The 4,046-nt window shown below is 42.6% G+C and overlaps 1 long non-coding RNA gene across 3 annotated transcripts; it reads right to left on the bottom strand.

The window, feature by feature from the left end:
* Positions 1–305: 305 nt before the first annotated feature.
* Positions 306–4,040, bottom strand: LOC119318015. Of its 3 annotated transcripts, XR_005153885.1 has the most exons (5): positions 3,762–4,040; positions 3,569–3,641; positions 3,175–3,297; positions 2,913–3,078; positions 306–2,802 (listed from the first exon to the last, which is right to left on the bottom strand). It is a non-coding gene; the product is annotated as an uncharacterized LOC119318015 (long non-coding RNA). The 3 variants fall into 3 exon arrangements; XR_005153884.1 differs by having other exon boundaries at positions 3,175–3,641; XR_005153883.1 differs by having other exon boundaries at positions 2,913–3,641.
* Between the last annotated feature and the right edge of the window lie 6 nt (positions 4,041–4,046).

The raw sequence follows: 4,046 nt of genomic DNA, 5'->3' as shown, positions 1-4,046 counted from the left end.
TGACCCAACGATTTGGGGGCCCTGTGCGTGTGCACAGCTCGCACATGCCTCTGGACGGGCCTGGTGAGATTACTGTAGCATGACACTGGGGGTGTTACACGAGCGAAAGCAGCGACTAATATGTGGTCAATAGGGGCTGGGGCGCCACCTGGTGGCGCCACCTAGGCGGCATGTGCGCAACCTAGGCGGCATGTGTGCACTTATCTTGTTTCAGCATATTTAGCTATCCTGTTTGGTCCTTAATCTCACTCATATATATCAATATGGGCATATATGCTATAACATTAGGATCTATTAGTTGCACATCGATCAAACATACATATATTATATTATTTGAGTTCAGAACCCTCATAGGCAGTGGTACATCTATTAAGGATATGACGACTCAACCATGGAGCATAATCGGCTGAGAAGAAAAAAAGCGAAGACAAGCTGACAAAAAGTGCTTCAGTTTGACTGATGAAAGAGACGTCATGAGGCCACGACTAAGGAACCAAATAAAAAGAACACCTTTGAGAGTCCTCTGGAGGCTTGGCATCATCCATTTCCACATCAGAATCAGCATGATGCCTCTCATTGGAATTCTTTTGGTCTTCATCAAAATTAGCCAATATATGATGACTGTTAGCATGCTACTTCTGAAACCACAACTACAGCCAATAAGCATCAGTGATCACATTTAAAGCTAATACCAACATACCAATCTTTTCCCCACATAGGCAGTATGTTATCTTTGCCTCTTTTAAATGCTAAAGCAAACCAGGTGATTTCAATTCTCTATGAATTAAATGCTTACAGAAAATAAGAATGCCATTCTAAACACAACTGCTTGGAGATGATTAAGAATAGATGGCAAGAATATGGGCCAGCGCATTACAAACAGACAGGACATGCGTAGTACATTATAGAACGGAGAAATTACAACAATGAAAAATGGACATGATGAGATATCCAAATACAACAAACTGGATCCACATAAATGTGTAATACCTGAAGAAACGGAATACCTTTGTATCTTCATCAAGGAACCAATCATCGTGCCGCAATGTCCAGTGCATAGCATCCAATTAATATCCTGTTCTTGTTATGTGGATTCCAGGGGATACATGATAAGAATACATTTATTTTCTATATATAGTTTGATGGTTTAATGTAGCCAGACTTAAGAAGGTGAAACTTAATTACATCAGAGCAGTCTTTCCTAAGAAGTGTCATTTGAATCCTACCAAACCAAGCCATAAAAACGTCGCCTCCCCCGTATAATGTATCACATGCATCTGCAGCTTGAGTGTTTAACTACAGCAGTGCTTTTGCTTTTTCCTTCGCCGCTATCGCCCGATCGATCAGCGTTCAAACGCATTTCTTAGGGACCCCAAAGACCAGCCAACCTTCCAAAAACACTATGAATCCTATCTTTATAGGATTACATAAAGTGCAGGATACCATGAGTACACTACACACTCGATCACTCAACATAAAACTGAGTGAAACAAGTCATGACGGCATGTAAGAAATCCACTAAAAAAGGATCATACCATCATGTAGCCAAAACGGATGAGAAAATCACATATTTGCTACTTTCAATATCGGGCTTCTCAAAATTGCCATTTTCAAGATTGGCTTCGTAAAATTGCCACTCATGACATTGACTCCTTGATTGTCATGCCATTTGCCTCCTTTTATTGATTTCTTTCTTCTTTCCTCATTTATAGGCATTAGAAAAGACCAAACTACCCCTGATGCTAAGTACACGTGCTAAGTATTTGTATCTGGCTATCGATCTAAGTTTGACAGGGTGAAAGGAGCCACAAAAATTTCTCGTCGCCAGACAGAGCGCCCGCTGACGCCTCCAGTCGTCGCTCGTGCCACTCAGCCGCACACTGCTCGTTCCACCAGACCACCATCTGTGGGCACCACTCACGCCGCCCGTCCTGGTCGTTGTTCAGTCACTTGGCATAAGGAGGAGGTAGGGCATGTCACGGGAGGATGGGAGGACGCAGAGGGAGGTGGTCGCGGAGGAGCTGCCGTCGGCCGGCAAGAGTTCTCTGGACGACTGCCTGGGGCAGACTTTGTGGTGTTTATGCCGCCGCCGCTGTACCGAACGATCCACGGCGCCTGGCCTGCAGGCAATCGGCAGCGCATGACGTCCAGCCGGTGGCAAGAGGCATCCAGGGGATCGGCGGCGTCAGAACCGCCGAAGCATGGCATCCAGTCAACTGACGGTATGGCACACGCGATATTATCAGCATGCAGCGCCCTCTTTGATGGTTCAGGTGCTGATTCGATGCCAGATGTGTGTACGTGTAGATAGCCACAGGGGTAAGTTAGTCTTTGACTAGCCCGATAATGTGAAAAAATTAATTAAAATGAATAAAAGTGGAGCTAATGGCATACTAATCAAGGACTCCACGACTTAAGTGGCATTTATGCGAATCAATTCTCCAAAGTGGCAAATCTGCGAAGCCCCATGAACAAAGTGGAAAAAATCCAAATGTCTCCAAAAGGAGGGATTGATCCCCCTTCTCAGACATGATAATTACTTACAAATTATACAATTGTAGTTGGAAAGCAACCTCACTTTTAAGATTCCAGTAGCTGGAAGTTAAAGAGCAATGATTATAGTAGATCATAATAGTTAAACTTGACTGACTTTATACACTACTTTAGTTGTAAACTACTTTTCTTCAACAAACAGTTATAAAGTTGCCACGACAAGAGAATATGAGAGGAAGCTGCACCTCACTCAAATCGATTCTGAACTACTTACACTCATCAATGCATTTATTCTTGAACTTATTGTACCTTCATAAACAAAGAAAAATGGCATCACCATGTCAAGCTTAGGATGAAACAAAGGAATGGATGGCATTGATATCTAATCATTTGAAGGAAATTAGAACTTGCAAGCATACCACAAGTTGTTTAGAAATGAACCTTTGTTGCTGGAATTCTTTTTTCTCTAGAAATTGATGGCTTGGGTGCTCAAATGGTGGCAAAGATTTAGACACTTATCCAATAGGCAAGCTCCCAGTAGGATATGTGTGAGGAGATAAGCTCATCTCTGAACTTTTATAGGTACTGAACAACAACAAATAGTCATTCGGGTAACCACAAAATGAGATAAACTGAGGGCATGGTTTACTGAAAGAAACTCCCATCGATTATATATCTAACCTGTAATTTTCTGGAAGGTGGCCGGCAGCAGCTTACTTGGGCTCGCTTTGCCGCCCTGGGCCTTGTCCCCGACGGCTTCCTCATCGTCGCGGCGCTGCCCCTCCTAGCCGACTTCAGCACCACCTGGAAACCACCAGAAAACAGTTGTCATCATGTCAGTAGGTGACTACAATACAAAAAAAAATCTCTCACAAGAAAGCTTGAATGATGATGTAATCAGCCAAGCATACAACACTCAATAGATTGACAAGCAAAACAAATTCCATGAGAAGAACAGTGACTGCTTTAGAAGTTCAAGCTGAAACTCTATCGACGCAAATAAAAGTTTAATGAAGAAGTCAGTATAGATGTCTACAAATAGCATACTCAAAGTTGATTGGTTGCTACTCCTTACCAGCATCTTTAATGCAAAGGAATATGTGATCTACAATAAAGGATATGAAGGAAGATCCTGCTGCTTCTGTATGCTGTTCAAAATAGGTGAAGACGACAAAATTCAGCAAACTACCATGTCAATCAGTCAACAAAACAGCAGATACACTACCATGTCAAAACCACATATTCTGTGAATAAGACAAGACGCTCACCGAAATACTGCACCCTGGCTATGGTCTCAAGCACGAAGGACTTGGCACAGTCACGGTCATGGTACAACGCATCGAGTATCAGGATGACCGTATCCTATGGACATACCAAGATGTAAGATAACCACATGCTCAGCTCGACACCAAAGAACTTGGAAGTGGATCGTTGAATTAGCCAAAGTAGTAATGATATGGCAACACCAATTTTGATAATGACTATGCAGACTGAAATGACAGCAGCATAGAACATTGGTATCGCTATTCAATATCTCATAAGATATATAGCAT

This window comes from Triticum dicoccoides, chromosome 6A, assembly GCF_002162155.2.
Source record: "Triticum dicoccoides isolate Atlit2015 ecotype Zavitan chromosome 6A, WEW_v2.0, whole genome shotgun sequence".
In the NCBI taxonomy this organism is placed as follows: Eukaryota; Viridiplantae; Streptophyta; class Magnoliopsida; order Poales; family Poaceae; genus Triticum; species Triticum dicoccoides.
This window is presented reverse-complemented; position numbering and strand designations above follow the sequence as displayed.